Below are 17546 nucleotides of genomic sequence, written 5' to 3' on the forward strand. Positions count from 1 at the left end.
CTCATCAAATCGTTTCTGCTATTTATGGAAGATTTTTATTTATTTTATTTATATGCAGTTGGTTTACCAGGATAGTCCATTGGGCCAAAATAACCCGTTTTCAATGGAGTCCTGGGGAGAAAAGCTCCAAAAACAATTAGCAAGGTTAATATAAGGTATTTAGTTTCAATTATACAATTCCTATGGACTTGGAAATACAGTAGACTAGTGTAGAAACATATACAAATATTACAATTTGTATCGCTGAAAACAATTTACAATATAGAAACTGAGAGGCTGTGTTTACAACTTAGGGTGGGTTACACTGGAGATATCTTTCATACATTCAGGATGAGTAGCTTAATACAATCAAAAGAAAGGTATATGAGCTGACATAGAACCTTTCAATATAGAAACAGAGAACCTTTTCCATCAGAGGGTATATTTACACTAAGGTACCCTTAAGTATTCAGAAAAAGCTAATACAAGCAAGAGCAAGATCTATGAGTTTAGGAGAGTAAGTAAAGATCAGATCTCTAACCTAAAAAGTATCATGTAAAATGTTCCTTTTAAATGAGTAAAGTACTGTAGCCTATAGACTGGCTGTATGGATATCAAATAAAGTGCTGGGGGCCCTACCAGTACTGTACTTACATCTATGTAGTTAATGAAAAACATTGTGAAGTGCTGCTAAAATGGCCACCATTTCATGTCTGACACCGGTATGCATAAGAAAGAGGAAATTGTGGTTTCTCTGTGCTGCATGGAGAACGATAGTGTTGGTTAAAAATGCCCATTGCAGGGACTGGTGTGATGGATCTCCATACAACCGCAGACCCTTACCAAAGCAAGGTAAGAGGTCAAAGAAACAGACAGCACATTGTGGTTGCACCTTTCTGGATTTAAGTCCATTTGTTAGATGGCCTCCCTATCTCTGTAAATTATTTCAGCCTAGACTAGTGAGGACTTAAGTTCAAATATACACTTTGCAACAGTAGATGACAATAGCTTGTGAAAATAAAAAACAGCTCCTGTAATGGGAGGAGTGTATCCCTGGCTGAAGGCATACCTGGCCTCACTCCCAGTTAGCTATAACATACTAGATATGTTGAATCACAGAGAATGGTCCCTTGAGTCAAATGCCTGTAGTTCAGTGGTAGCACATGGGAGAAAGACTCTATATCTTGGTTCCTCGCCACAATATATTATTCAGTTGAGTTTCCTTGGGGAAATCATAGGGTTCAACCCAACCAAATTGCAATGGCAAAGCCTACCCCATGGGGAAACCACATTCTTAACTGAGGTACTTATCCTGATAAGGAGTAACTTATAACATTAAAATAAAGTCTCTCAACACTGCTTAAGGCAGTTTATACTAGAAAATTATTTAAAAAATATCTTACTAATGATGCAGATGAAAGAAAAGAAAAGAACTGGCAACAGTACAGACCAGCAGTCCAAGAAGGATGGCCTTGGGATAGCAACTAATGCTGGAACGCTGAACGTTATTCCCAGTCATCACCATTCCTATGGGAAATATGTTTTCCACTAAGCAGTATGCCTTACTCTTCTTCCAGGTTTTCCAGACCCATCTACAGTGCACTCATTGAGTCTCACATTAAGTAACTTACAGCTTCATTGACTCAGGCTACCTGTTTAAACAGGTAGCGGTTTTAGTCTGACTTGATTACCTGCTTAGCAGGTAAAGGTTTAAAGGGCCAGCTATCCACCATACTCTGAACCTGATTTAAACATCTGTGATAGCTCTTTACTCTAAAGCATATTTGCATAGCAGTTCTAAATCATGCTGTCAGTACCACCTGCAGCTCTTTACTCTAAAGCATATTTGCATAGCAGTTCTAAATCATGCTGTCAGTACCACCTGCAGGTATGTTGCAGTAGTAGCAATGTACTATGTTACTGTATATCTATATATGTGTGTGTGTGTCTCTCTCTCTCTCTCTCTATATATATATATATATATATATATATATATATATATATATACACACACACACACACACACACACACACACACACACACACACACACACACACACACACTTTTGTCTTAATGTTGCATTCCATTTAACGTCTCCCTTTTGGGGGTACCAACATATTTCCACTGACTGAAATTATGAAATGTGAACGGAATATATAGCTTTTCGTGCTGACATAATGCTATCACAAAGCATTTTTGTAAAGCATTGCATTCCCCTCCCTGAAAAGTCATATGTCTACCTCATATATAAGCCAAATCACACTGAAATTTGGATCCTATATAACTACAGTTTACGCCTGTGTTTGTTGCTGAAATTCATGAGAAAATAGCTCAAACACCATAAAGTATTACCTCTGAGCTGTCTCAGCAATGTAGAGAATGCAGTTAAGATTTTTGTTCAAGACATACACATATTCATGTGGTTTAATATTTAATACAAAATTTGGCTGGGGCAGAATCATTAAACACCTACACAAAGTGTATGTGCTTTCTTATCACTTAGAAAGATTACACTAAGTGTACATGTAGTTTATACTTTGTGGTAATCTTCATTATTCCCTCCTCAATGTTTAAGGGTGCAAGAAAATCAGTAGGAAAACTAAAATTAGGATGGAGAGGGTGTGAGTTATGCTTTCATTGTCTGTTCACTCAGAACGTTGCACACGTAGTGTAGGAAATAATGAATCTCAGGGTTTCTGTCTCAAAGTAAAGGTGCAAACACCAATAGACGTCCACAAACCACGAAAACTTTAAACACCAAAAACCAGGAAATGGATATCAAAAGCTCGCAAGGTTTTACTATCCAAATATAGTTAAAAACAGTCACTCGAAACTCAAGTTTGTAAAATAAATCAGCGCATTAAAAGTTAATCAAGAACAAGATGCGTATTTAAATGTCCAAAAAATGTTTAAAAACACTCAGTCGCAGCTTTGACTTGCAAAGTAAACTTGGAAAAGCAAAAATCCAATACGTGTAAAGCGCTTTTCGTTCGGGCTATACCCGAAATTCTTCAGACAACGTACTGAAATCATAATTTGGTTTAAATAATTCCTTCTTTCGCTGTTACCAAATCAGGAAGAGGCTCAAATCAACTCATTTCGTAGCAAACAGTTTTAAAGAAAAATGTGCTATAAATTCATCAAATTACATACTATGTGTTCAATTACCGTGAGTGGCTAGTACCCATATTCTAAGTTGTTAAGTACAAAACCATTTAATTACACAAAAAATGTTACCTAACGTTTTTTTTTTTAAAAAAACAACTTCTTGAAATGAACCAGGATGGAAAGAAAAGGGAAGGTGGTGGAGGTACTCGTAAATGTGGCCACTGTAACCAATGTACACACATTGAGTGTGACCGGAGGTTTAAAGTTAGGAATGAGACTTTTTATATTAAGGGAACTTACAATTGTAATACAAGAAGTGTAGTCTACCTTGCGGAATGCCAGGTTTGTCAGGCTTTTTATGTGGGTAAGACTGACCGTAGATTGAAGGATCGCATTTACGAACACATTTACGCTATTAGTAAGAAGAACCCTAATGATGCTTTGGCCCGCCACTGTGAACTAAAGGAAAGTCATTTTTCTTTTATTTAAATTTAGGATCATATCACAAGTCAACCAAAACATGAAGGATAGGTGTGGAGTTAATGACAGCTTACTGACGCTTCTTTTAGAGAGAAATGAACTTAATTGGCAAATAAGGTTAAATGCATGTGTAGAACCTGGGTTAAATGAATCTTGTAGTATTGCATGCATTTTAAAATTAAGACGTTTATACAGGTAACATAAGGAATTTAAACCTAGGGGTAGTACCAGGGGACACTAAGTATGTTTGAGGGATATTATCAACATTTTCAACTGGTTCTACTTTACTTATTACATTATATATATTATATATATATTTTACACACATATATATATATATATATATATATATATATATATATATATATACATATGGTGCAAGATTCGTAAGTGGGTTGTCCAGTGGCAGAGCTAGTTTTTTAGTTGTTAGTATCAAATCTCTATATTAAACCTTTAAGTGATATTTTTTATGGTGGGTTAGTTGAGTAGTTATTGTTTGTTGAAACCTTTGTGTATGGTATAACTAGATTAGGTATGATGTTTAGTATTAGAATGGACCTTGTATCCTTTTTAAAAAAACGTTAGGTAACATTTTTTGTGTAATTAAATGGTTTTGTACTTAACAACTAAGAATATGGGTACTAGCCACTCACGGTAATTGAACACATAGTATGTAATTTGATGAATTTATAGCACGTTTTTCTTTAAAACTGTTTGCTATGAAATGAGTTGATTTGAGCCTCTTCCTGATTTGGTAACAGCGAAAGAAGGAATTATTTAAACCAAAGTATGATTTCAGTACGTTGTCTGAAGAAGTTCGGGTATAGCCCGAACGAAAAGCGCTTCACATGTATTGGATTTTTGCTTTTGCAAGTTTACTTTGCAAGTCGAAGCTGCGACTGAGTGTTTTTAAACATTTTTTGGACATTTAAATACGCATCTTGTTCTTGATTAACTTTTAGTCCGTTGATTTATTTTACAAACTTGAGTTTCGAGTGACTGTTTTTAACTATATTTGGATATTAAAACCTTGTGAGCTTTTGACATCCGTTTCCTGGTTTTTGGTGTTTAAAGTTTTCAAAGTAAAGGTGGCGTGACTTTTATGAAGAAACAGAAATTGTTTTATTTCTTATGTAACAGCCAGAGTCTACTGAAGTTGTCATGGACACATCTCTTGCATTAAATAGAATGGAACTTTGCTAACGATATTACCGAAGTGCGTTATGAAACATGCATATTTTAAAAATTTAAACAATGTAATATCTGAAACACATTTTGGCATTTATTTATTGAGGAATAGCTAACGTGTTGGCATTCATTCATAAATATTTCAGAGAAATTAAAATGAATACTACGATGTGTGTTAGTGTTAAAACTCATTGCAGCCTTAACGACTTAATAACAGCTCACTGTTAAACATGACTTGGACATTTCATCATAGTCATCACAAATATTTTTGACCAGTCATATTTCCAATGATTTAAAATGCAGGTTCATGGAGAATATACATTAATTTAATTTCATTTTTTTCATTATTTGGTACTGCCAAATGAGAAGAACTAAGTATTGGATGCAAAGTCCATTTTTCATCCTGGAATAAAAGTCATATACCCAGCCTTAACAAAAAATCAAATACATTGGATTTTTTCTGACTGACATTACCACTTAAATGTACAAATTACATATGGTACAATTTGTAGAAAGCAGTAAATCAGCCATCATTTTTAAAATTAATTTTATATTGAATATTCTTCATGACTGCACTATGAAAGGAAGAAACACTGCATACATATGAATAACATCACCAAACAAATGTATGAAATATCTCAATGGTGTAAACCTGAAGTGTAAGTATTTTTTTGCATGGGAACCCCCCCCCCCTCCCATACCAACAGTGTAGGAGTCAAGCTTTGACTTTCACTAAGTAAATGTGTATGCATGTGTGTGTGTGTCTGTGATATATATATATATATATATATATATATATATATATATATATATGGGTCTACTTTCATTTATCAAAAGTACACTTACCTGAATTTTAGAAATGCCAGATGACTTCACTGAAACCTTAATATCGCGAATCCACACATCACTGGTATTTTTTCTAAGGGAAACAAACCACTTGGTCACCAGGGTGAACTTTGCTCTTTTCACCACTATAGTGCGATCTTGGAGTTGGTTTGTTTAGTTTTGGGGGGGTGACAAAGCCCACCACTTTAATGGGTTTAATTTATGTCCTTTTGTTTTGTTCTTTCCTGGTGGCCAAGTGGTTTGATTCTCTTAGAAAACATATCAGTGATCTGTGGTTTCACAATACTAAGGCTTCTGTGAAGTTGGTTTCCGGTTTTGTGGTTTGGGTATGTGTGCATTCAGTTAATGAAAGTAGACCCATATCAGGCGATCTGAAGAGAGCTGTGCACAAGAGATGCCCTTGCAATCTGACAGATTTAGGTTCATAAGTTCATAGGTAGGTACTAGGCTATCTGCCCGAGAGCATTTATAAGCCTAGCCAGAGTGTGTCAGCTTTCGCCGCCCCATTGATTAATTAACTGAGCCTCTGTCAAGAAGAGCCAATGAAGTGATCCCAGGGGTGTATTTTCTGTTACCCATCCACTCATCAAGGTTTCTCTTGAAGAGTGTTAGTGAGGGGCTCTGCCTAATGTAGTTATGAATTTTGTTCCAAAGCATGGGGAGTCTCTGTGACAGGAATCTATCCCTCCAGCATGTTTTATTTATTGTTGTGTCAAGGTTAACTCATTAGAGCGAGTGGCTAACAGTGACTTGGATTTCTTTAGGTGGAGCATGTCCATCAATTCTGAGTTGGACATGGCTTTGTAAGTCAGGCAGATCACCTCTGAGTAAGCAATATGCGACTAAGTACAGCTGGGGTTTTTCCAGTCGGGCTGCATAGGGCATATGTTTGAGGCCAGTAATCCTCTTGGTGAGGTACATTTGTGGTCTTTCCAGCTGTTGGAAGTGTCTTGTGAGGTACATCCCAAATGGGGCATTGTACTCTATGATGGGTCTGATGAGTGATGAGTAGAGGGGCACTATAACCTCTTTATTTCTAGATGCAAACCCTTTAGTAATTAGATGGGCTACACAGAAGGATTTCCTAACTACTTTGGCAATATGATTGTCAAAGGAGAGATTACTATCTACCTGGGTCCCCAGATCTCTTATTACCTCTTCTGTATTAAGGGGGCTGCCACCTATGTGGTAATTCATGGATGTTTTGTTTTTCCCAAATGGGATGACTATGCATTTTTTGGCATTTAGCTTGAGACCATGACTTTGACAACAGGTGTCCGTCTCAGTAAGGCCCTTTTGGAGAATGTCCGTGTCAACCGGAGAGTCAATTATGGCTCCCAGTTTGCAGTCATCGGCGAACTTGGTTAGCCCTAGTCCTCCTGTGTTTGCCTGTACTTCTGAGAAGTATATGCCGAACAGTAGGTGTCCCAGGACCGAGCCTTGTGGGACACCACTTGTGACTGGTTTAGAGTCGGACCTGGAGCCCGTTATTCTTACCGTGTGAGTTCTGTCTGTAAGCCAGATGGCAACCCATCTCGTGACATAGGGGTTTATGTTCAAGCTGGTGAGTTTTTCTATAATTCCCAAGTGGGGAATAGTATCAGGCTGTGTGAACTACCTTCCCCTCATCTATGGCCTTGGTGACTGTTTCGAAGAAGTCAACCAGGTTTAGTAGGCATGATCTGCCCTTAACAAAGCCGAACTGGTTTGGGTCAAGTGTTTGGAGGTTCCCATTGTCTTTGTTAATGAGTTCCATAATGATGCACTCCATAGCTTTGCAGACCAGACTAGTCAGGCTTATGGGGCAATAGTTAACAGGGTCAGTTGTGGCCCCTCCTTTGTGGAGTGGAATAACCGTTGCTGTGTGCCATTCTATGGGCACGTAACCTGTGTAGATGCTGAGGTTGAACAGTATGTTTAGGTGGGGGGTTAGTTTGTTCTGTAGTTCATGCAAGACGCAGCCTGGGACACCATCTGGCCCCGCTGACGCTGTGCTTTTGGCTTTTGAAAGGGCTGTTTTCACCTGTGCGTCTGTGATTTCCGGGACACTACACTTTTCCGGAATTGTTGTGGGCCCTTTTGGGAGTGAGAGGGGGGTGAAGTTTGCACTGAATCTATCTGCCAGGATGTTGGCAATATCAGTGGGTTCAGTATATTGTGTGCTATTTTGCACTAGCTCAGAGCATATCTGCCAGTTACCACTTAGATTCTTGACATAGCTAAAGAAGGATTTGTGGTTATCTTTTGAATCCTTGGCTATTTTTCTTTCGAAGTTAGCCTTGGAGGATTTTATGAGGGACCTTAGTTTCTTACTGATACTGATCAGGGATGTCTTTCCTTCTTGGGATTTGCTTTTTTCTGAACTAGTTTCCTCCTTCTATTGTATAGCCTGTTTATGGCAGGGGTACACAAGACTGGTTTCCTTCTCTTAGCGGAGTGAGTCTTGGTTTTGCTATGGATGGCACGATACATGCATCCTTGTAGGTGCTCATAGAGTGCATTTGTAAAGGTTCCTGCATCTTGGACACTGTTATACTTTAGCATGGGGGCTGTGAAACTTACCACCTCTGTCTTAAGTAAGGTGAAGTTTGCTATAGAAAAGTTTTTCCCTGTGGTTTCCTTGGTTGGAGGTGGCGGTGTGGTGTGGACATCCAGAATGATTAGTTTATGGTCTGATCTAACCAGTGACAGGTTGACCTCTGGTGTGGAACACCTGTTGCCCATGTTGGTGATGACCAGGACCAATATGTTTTCACCTCTGGTAGGGGAGTTTACCAGCTGATCCAGGGCATTTGAGTTGATAAATTCCAGGAAGCGCTGGACCTGGGAGTTTGTAATTGAGTAGTTTTCCTAGTTAACGGTAGGGTAATTAAAATTGCCCAATATCAGGGTGTTCGGTAGGACCTTCATGTTTTCCACTGTCTCCAGAAAAGGTGGAGTGGTGGTCCTGGGTCATGGAGGGTGATCTGTAGCAGGCCACAATCTGCACTGCAGATTTGCCTGATGTTAGTTGCACATGGATGATCTCGGAGGTATCATGCTGCGCCACTAACTTGGATGTGTAGGTATCCTTGATGAATATGGATACACCCCCTCCTTTTGTGTTTCGTTCCATGTTCTGTGGCCGAAATGTGTGGTATGAGTTGTAGCCCGGTAGTGCTGGGGTGCTCTGTGAAGCCTTGAACCAGGTTTCAGTTAGTGCACAGATGTCGATGTTCTCCATACTGAGGAGTGCTTTGAGCACATGCATTTTGAGATTTAAACTCCTGGTGATGAGTAGCATAACCCTCATTTTTTTTGTTTGTGCTGTTTACGGAGGTGAGTTTGACTTTTGAACCTTGCCTAAAAAAGGCACTATGGGGGCAGCAAGAGCCTTGGCCAGTATTCGAAAGCCTAGGGGTGACAGGTGCAAGCCATCTCTTGTGAAGCAACAAGGCTTGTCAAGCATGTTGTCCCAAGCTGACAGACACTGTATCCCCTTTGAACGACACCAGAAGCTTAGCCAGTTGTTGAAATTGATCATTTTTTCTTTATACTGCATTATCATTCTTGGTGAGGGCAAGATGCTACTCAGGGTCAGAGTCATACCTGCCAGGGCTGCATGATCAGAGAGCTCTTCCATGTCTCTTTTCATGTAGTCCAGGGAGGTAAATCTCACGTCTTTCACACCAACATGAACAATGACAGAGTCATATTTGTACTTTTTCTGGAGTGACCTGAATGCTTGTGTTATGTGGCAAATTCTGGCTCCCGACAGGCAGCTAACAGTGACGTTCTCCTTGTCCAGCCTAGTGAGTGGGACGTCAGTGTGCCTGACTATAGAGTCGCCTATTACTATTGTGTTAGGTATGTTATTTAGCATTAAAGGCTGTGATTGTGCAGCACACTGATTTTGTGCTTTAGTTTGTGACGGGAGGTGCAGGTTTTTTGGGTGTCTGCTTTGGAGGTCTCTGCTGCTTTTATAGGTTTTTATTTAGAGCCTCCAAGTATGATTTTGTGTATTTATGTGTATTTTTGCCCATGCTGGTTTAGTATGTCTATGTGAGACTGGAGGTGTGGTGCAAGTGTTAACCTTCTCCTCATGACTGCCTGTTCCAGTCTTGGGTGGAGAGAGCTTAGCCTCCAATTTAGCTGTATAATTGCATCTCTCGCATATGTTAATGTTTTGTGGTAGGAGCAGAGGGTTGCCTGTGTACATGAGGCAGTTGTAACATTGCCTCAGGATACCCAGGTTCATCAGCTGGACTGGAGAGTATACCTGAAATTGCCCTTTGTTTATGCCTGAATAGTAGGGTGAGCTGCTTAGTTGCTTGGTTGGTGAGGGGTGAATAAGGAGTCTTGCCCTGCTGGGCAGTCAAGTGTCAGGGTATATTAGTGCTTCCTATTAGGTGTGAGCAAGTGCTGGACTGTAGGATGCTTTTTAAGTGCTTAGGTTGAGAGTTAGACTACTTTCAAGGGAAATACTGAAGAGGAGACTTGGTGGAGCAGGGGTAAATTTAGCCCTAGCTAACTGGCGCTGCCTGGACGTGCAAAACCATGCAAATGTAGTTTTTACAACAGGGAAATTAAACAGATAGAAATTAGCACAAAATGGCCTATGAACTACTGACTTCTGGACTGGAACCACTCCTCCAGGGACGGATGGCTGCTCAAAGCTCCCTATCTCACAGATGAACAGAGAAACCTCCCACTATCCAAGTAAGGTATGGGCAACTCAGAACTTGTAACACAGCCCTGAATTCAGCACTAGCCTGAAAACTGGACTATACTAGCTTAGAAAGGTGGGAAACAAGGAAACATTTTTTTTTTAAAGATACGGCAAAAACAGTAAAAATACACTTAAAACAGCTTTAAATGACTACAAACAGTAAAAAATACACTTAAAACAGCTTTAGATGACTACAAGCAATCAGAAAAGGCTTTTAAACAAATTACCCAATTAATCAGTAAAAAAAAATCTCATAACCGAACACTGTTTCTGTAGACTTCAACCAGACAAGTTCTAACTGCACACTCCTGCCACTGGGGTGCAGGGGAACCTTCTTCAAAAAAGAAGGCCTGGATTAGTGCTCAATTTATACAAACAAAGCTAGATTCAGCAGGCCTGGATCTAGTCTATGCTACAGCAAACAAGGCGCACCAATTTCACTAAGAAACAGTTCAAATACTTTTGCAAGGAAGAGTGGGCAAATATTGCCAAGTAAAGATACGCCATTCTGATAGATAGATATACCCAAGAAGACTGAATGCTGTAATTAAATCAAAAGGTGTTTCAACAAAGTATTAGTTTAAGGGTGTGCACACTTATGCAACCAGTTTATTGTACATTTTTTTATTTTTTTATATTTTTCCCCTAACAGATTTTTTTGTTTTTCCATTGAATTGTACAGATCACGTTAAAGTTGGGAAAAGTTTTGAAATGATTTATTGTGGTCTTATTTTTTATATCACAAAAACCTGGCATTTTAACAGGGGTGTGTACAATTTTTATATCCACTGTGTATATATATATATATATATATATATATATATATATATATATATATATATATATAATATATGAGGCCAGTATTTCATCCTTCTGAGTTACTTTAGTTACTACTCACTGCATTAAAGTATAAAACAATGCTCCCTCCCTCATAGTATTATCAGCCTAAGATTGAGTTAAAAAGGAAATTAAGGCTGATTTAGAGTAATCATCTAAAAATGTACCTTCATCTGGAGGGGGAGTTATTTATTTCTTTGTTGTGGTGTGTTCATACATTTAGGTACAACAGGCATACTTGCTCTGCTGTTTGATTTTAATTTTTGAGTAGTTTAGAGCATATATTTCTGAGAGGTTACACGATGCAGCCTCAAGCATTTTTATCACTTTACTCCCCCTTCTCAATTGCCATTTAGTCAAAACTTGTTAAATATAGCTTCAGAGAATAATGAATGCAACCTGCAAACCTTAATGGAAAAAAAATCTACCATGTGGTACAGATAGAAAAAAAGTAACTGTTTTTAGATATCCCATGTTCAACTAGTGTCCCGTGAGCTGTAAAAAGTGGGTGAGGAATTCTGGGAGTGAACAGCCAATACTGGCTCACCCATCTTAGGTGTATCTGAATAATCAGTGGACCCTCACTTCAAGCAGTCTGCCTGTTTGACAGGATGCTGTGCATTTATGGAAGTGCATCATTACTTCATTAAAAAAAAAGTCATAGTGAAATTCACGGGGGATACCATGGGGTGGGGTGGAGATAGGACACCCAACTCTTGACTCCAACAGTGAATAAATAGGTTGGGGAGCTTTGTCCCACATGCTGGAAAGAATGGATCAACAGACTGCAAGAAAGAGAGCCACTGGGACGATCTGGTGGACTTAAGAAAAAAACAAACAGGATTGTCCATTTTAGTTCAACTTAATGTTTCCTTTCATTCGTGTATTGTAATTAGTAATGTCTTTGCCTGGTCACAAATTGTGAATAAAGTAAAATATTTCAGCTAATTCCCATACTGTTTAGAGGTTATCAGTCATAGTTCTGCTTAGACTTTTCTGTCAATCAAGGAATGTTTTTGCGTCTTGCAAAAGACATCAGCACCTTGATGTAAGATCAAATTATGTATACAGATACATACATACAGATATAGATACAGATATAAAACCTTGTTCAAACATCAGATTAAATGCAAATTAAAATAGGTTATGATTACTTGTGAATATCACAGTATTTTGTAAAGTAATTCCATCACTATCCGGTTGCTTACATCAGATAATGAAAATTGGCACAAGGCTCAAAAAATAATAGTGCATCTTTTCTCAAAATACAGTTGACTGAAAAATTAGAATGTATTTCAAACAGCTTGCAAAATATACGAGTAAGAAAGCACTGTATTTTAAAATTTATTTTATTTATTTATTTTATTTTACATTTGTTTAGGTGGAAGCGACTGGACAGATAGCCCAGTTTCAGTGGACACCAGGGGAGAAAAGCTCCAAGCAGAATAAACACAAACCATACGAATAATAATGCAATCAAATAAGAAATACATTTCAATAAGAAAGAGGAAAGAAAGCACTCCAACACTAGATATTATAATACAAGTAAAAGTGTCTAATGATTAATATACAATTACATAACAATATGGAAACACAGAGTAATGCAGTATGAATACTGATGAGGCTCCTAATTATTAGCAATTGCATTCTGGGTAGATAGAGTCAGAGTAACAGAGTATAAAATTATGATCAGGAAACCAAGGAAGCGGCATAAGCCAGGTAAATCAATGTTTCTTTATTACATATACAAATAGATAAAAAACAGAGGGGTGAAGAAGTGATTGGGTGACTATTACATACCTGTCTGTTTAAGTTAGTTACTAACTTGGGTCAGAACAGGGACATGAACTCCATAAATGGGTTTTGAGAAGTTTTTTTTTTTTAAGTTAGATTTGCTTGTTGTGGAACTTATGTTTGGAGGCAGGTTGTTCCAGATATTTGCAATGCAGTTTGTCTAAAGGGAGTCACCTGCAATAGTCTTACTTCTGGTTATGTTTATTAATGATTTGTTAATGGAATGAAATAAATGGTTATTTGAGAAGTAGTTTAGTAGATCTTTGAGAGACAGAGTTTTATATGGTTGATAGAGAATTTGAGGAGCCACTGCAAGGTGGTTGAAGAGTAGCAGATTTGGAAATTCTAGTCAGTAAAGCTGCTTAAGGGCCAGACAGTAGTGGGATCTGTAAGTTGAGTCCATTGCAAACTTTGCTATTTTATTGTAGCATAAGTTTGATTTGTTAAGTTTCACCAGTGTAAGGGATGTATATAAGAGAGTAGAGACTAGATGGATTCTTGCAATAATGGCGTTAGTATTATTGTTTAGATATTTTGTACTCCTATATAAGCTTCCAAGCTTTTTGTGTACCTTTTTTATAGTATGGGCAATGTGTAAGTCAAATCTAAAGTTGTTGTCTACAACAACCCCAATAAATTTAGTATGGGGGTCTGGAGTAAAGGGAATGTTGTTAGGACAAGTTATTTTGAATGGTGGTATTGGATCAATGGCTTTTGAGGGATGAAACAGCATTAGCTTAGTTTTATTAGGTTCTTAGGTATGTTTTAGACTAATGGCCCTGGAGCCTTTACAAGCCTAGCCCACAAAAATTGCCCAGGCACTGTGTCACCTGATGTTAGTTCACAGTGCCCCTATCATATAGGGCAACTGGAATGATCCCTGGAATGAACTTTCTGTTACCCATCCACCCATCAAGATTTCTCCTGAGGAGGGCTAGCAAGGTGCTCTGCTTGACATGAATGGGAAGTTTATTCCAGAGTATGGGCAGTCTTTGGGAGATGAACCTGTCCCTCCAGCATGTTCTGTTAATTATGGTAATGAAATTGTGATCTCTGAAGCGTATGGCATGGGGGATTGGGATTTCTTTAGGTGTAGCATTTCAAGCAGGGCTGGGTCAGACATGGCTTTGTAAGTCAAGCAGGGATCACCTCTAAGTAGACGATTGTTTAAGGATGGTATTATAGATAATGGATATTCAACTATGTAAGTTAAGTTAATGTGTTGATTAATGAAGTTATTTCTGGTGAGATTTAAGTTAAGGTTCCTGTAGTTAATTCTTAGTGTAATATGGGTGGGGCAATTAGAGGTTTGAGTTGGAGGAGATTGTTTTATGATTGGGTATTGAAAATTTGGGGGAGTGGCTATCTAAAACAAATGTAGTGGTAGGGGGTGGGTGGGAAATGGGGATAGGAAGGAGAGTAAAGGGTATACCGAGCACCAACAAAATTATCAGTTAACTGTAGGTGAGAAGGTAAGAGTCAGTACGTTTTAGCTTTTTAACATCAAGTGCACACTGGTCATCGATAGTAAACTGAAATTCCTGTACAAGATCAAGTTAACCAATAGTATGAGCAAACAACCTAGCTGTGGAAAGCTACTTATATAAGACAACAACACTAACAGCCAATTTTGTTCTTTTTGTTTGGAAGAGAGGCAAATAAATACTGGGACACTGGGGAATCTAGGGAAAATGGGTCCCCTGGTAGTGTGCATGCTACTACCTGCTTTAAAATAAAATACAATCACTGTACATAGGTAGCAGAGTCACCGTAGGGGATATGACCTACATTGCGTCACTGAGTGCACGGCCCGATTTTACTGTGTTTTCTTTTTTACCGTGGGTCCTGTTCTTAGAGGTATAGAGAGATTCCTGGAGAGTTTACAGCCCATTTTTGGGGGAACACACACCAAAGAAAAAGTAGGTGAGGTAATTCAAAAGAAATTAGGTGAAAAGATATTAGGGCATAAAATAAGTGAACAAAAATAAGACTACCTAAACTAGATTAGCACTTTTGTAGATTACCCAGAATACTACAGAATGCTTCATCATGTCTAATTTATGCAGTGCAGTAAAGCAAATTAACAGTGGTTGCACATTTTCCACAGCAGTAGCAGACACTAATATGTAGTCAACTTATCCTAACTTCTAAGATGCTTAACTTAAACAAAAAACACATCAAGCAGTCCTAGGTGTTCTTAGCATGTTAATAGTGGCATTCACAAACAAGGTCAGTGGCAAAGCAGAAGTACAAGTTAGAATTACATTTATTCCACTGATACAATTCAGCAGGCACTGTATAATTCCTGCTTGCTTATTGAGGAGAGTAAAATATCTTAATTGTATATTAGAAGACAAAAAGACTACAGGATTCCACCATAAAACATGACAAGATAACATAAATGAACCAATCACAGAAGTATAGAGTCCAAAATAGCAAAGAAATTCAAGCAAACCTAGAAAGCAGTCATTCTACACTCTCAAAAACATATAAGATGAATCTTGCTGGTTCCCAACAACTACATAATATTGCATTATGAGTGCAGGATCAAATCTCAGCACTACAAAAAGAGTTTACCATTAAAAACTTACTGGTGTGCACTTTATTTTGGGGGACACGTGGATCTACTGGTCCCTAAGTAATTTTGAAAAATGGCCATGGTCTCATTACTACACTAAATAACCTCACTCTGGTAGCAGACTGGGTGAACAGGGGCTAAAGTGAGAGTCCACACTTGTGTCACAAGAAAAGATTGTAACACAAATAAAGATAAAATAAAAATAGCAACAAAAAAGAATAGAGAAAATGGCTAATTTAAAGATTAAAAATTAGAGATAAATTGAAGATAGAGAAGCTGGGTATACTGATCACCAAAAAAAATCAGTTAACTGTAGATGAGCTGGTAAGAGCCAGTACTTTTTAGTTTATAACTTCATTTGCACATGGGATATTGAAAATAAACTGAAAATGCCATACAGGATCAATTTAACCAAATGGTGTGAGCAAACAGCATAACTGTGGAAAGTTACTTATATAAGACAACAGTGCTAACAGCCAATTTTGTTCTCTTTGTTGGGATGAGAGGCAAATAAATACTGGTAGACTGGGGGAACCTAGGGAAAATGGGCCCCTGGTTGTGTGTACGCTACTACCTGCTTTAAAATAAAATACAGAAAATCACTGTACATAGGCAGCAGTCACCATAGGGGATATGACCTACATTGAGTGCTTGAGCGCACTGTGAATTTGAAATGTTTTTTTCTTTTTTACTGTGGGTCAAATTCTTACAAGTATAGGGAGATTCCTTGATAGTTTACAGTCAGTCTGTGGGTGAACACAAACAAAGAAGAAAAAGTAGGTGAGGAAACTGTAGAAAAAATAGGTGAAAAGATAGAGCATAAAATAAGTGAAAAAATAAAGTAGATTAGCACTTTTGTATATTAACCAGAATGCTGCATAATGCTTTATCTGGACTAATCTACGTTGTGCAGTAAAGTAAATTAAAAAGAAGTTATGTACTCACCATAATGTTCCATCTGAGTAGGTAACGTCATTTGTCAGCAACTGTGGGTATCGGATCCGACAGCTTTCCAAGCTAAAGATCCGAGCTCTCAGCTCCTTCCCCTTACCCATAATACCCTGCTACCTCCCTCCAGTCCTCAGATCGAGTTTGCCAAATTATCCACCAAAAACAGTCCAACATACTTGAAAGAGAAACACTAACCTGATGCGTGACAGAAGGAAAATATTCCGTCTTGAATATGACCACGAAACAGGCTAGGGGGAAGGAGGGGGGGGGTCGGTTGCTGACAAATTAACTTACCTACTCAGATGGAAAGTTATGTTGAGTACATGACTTCTTTATCTGAAGCAGTTAACTTCATTTGATCAGCAATCTGTGGGACAGAGTCCCCAGCTACCAAAAACCTGGGAGGTCCTCAAGGAAGGATATTCCGGAGCACTGCGGAGCCAAAGGCTGCCCTACCTCTGGATATCAGATCCAGCTTATAAAGAGAAATGAAGGTATGAGAAGAGGCCCAAGTAACCGCTGAACAAAAGGGAACTCTTGACCAAAATGCTGCAGAGGTAGCCATAGAATGGGTAGAGTGAGCATGAACCCCCAAGGGTTCTGGCCCACCAGAAGCTGTATATGCGTGTAAGATGCAGTGGGATATCCACCTAGCTAAGTAACTTTCATAATAGGCTTGCCTAAGGACGGCTTAACGAAAGACATGAGAAGTTGCTCCGATTTGCGAGAAGCAGCTGTCCTGTGCAAGTAAAATCACAATTGTCTATGCACATCCAACAAGTGCAGTCTGTATTCCCCTTTGTTCTGAAAGTTGGGGAAGAAAATAGGCAAATTGATGGTTTGATTGATACTGGTCTCGGAGGCTACCTTAGGCAAGAATGAATGATTAGTCCTGAGAGATACTCAGTCCTTATGGAAGACCAGGTACGGGAGTTTTGTATAAAGGGCTTGAAGTTCAGATACCCTTCTAGATGAAGTAATTGCAATCAGGAAGGCAGTTTTCCAAGATAAGAATTTTAAATCAACGGAAGCTGCAAGTTCAAAGGGTGGACTAGTTAGTGCCTGAAGAACTAAGG

At 38.5% G+C, this 17546-nt stretch overlaps 1 long non-coding RNA gene and 1 other non-coding gene across 3 annotated transcripts in view; both read right to left on the bottom strand.

Moving 5' to 3' along the window:
- The window catches only part of LOC122791358, a 537225-nt gene that overhangs the window by 487768 nt on the left and 31911 nt on the right, over positions 1-17546 (bottom strand). The gene's annotated exons all lie outside the window — the stretch shown is intronic.
- On the bottom strand, positions 1143-1305 carry LOC122791899. Its single transcript, XR_006363246.1, has one exon. It is a non-coding gene; the product is annotated as a U1 spliceosomal RNA (small nuclear RNA).

This window comes from Protopterus annectens, chromosome 17.part0 (genome assembly GCF_019279795.1).
Source record: "Protopterus annectens isolate FY-2018-M chromosome 17.part0, PAN1.0, whole genome shotgun sequence".
Taxonomy (NCBI): Eukaryota; Metazoa; Chordata; order Ceratodontiformes; family Protopteridae; genus Protopterus; species Protopterus annectens.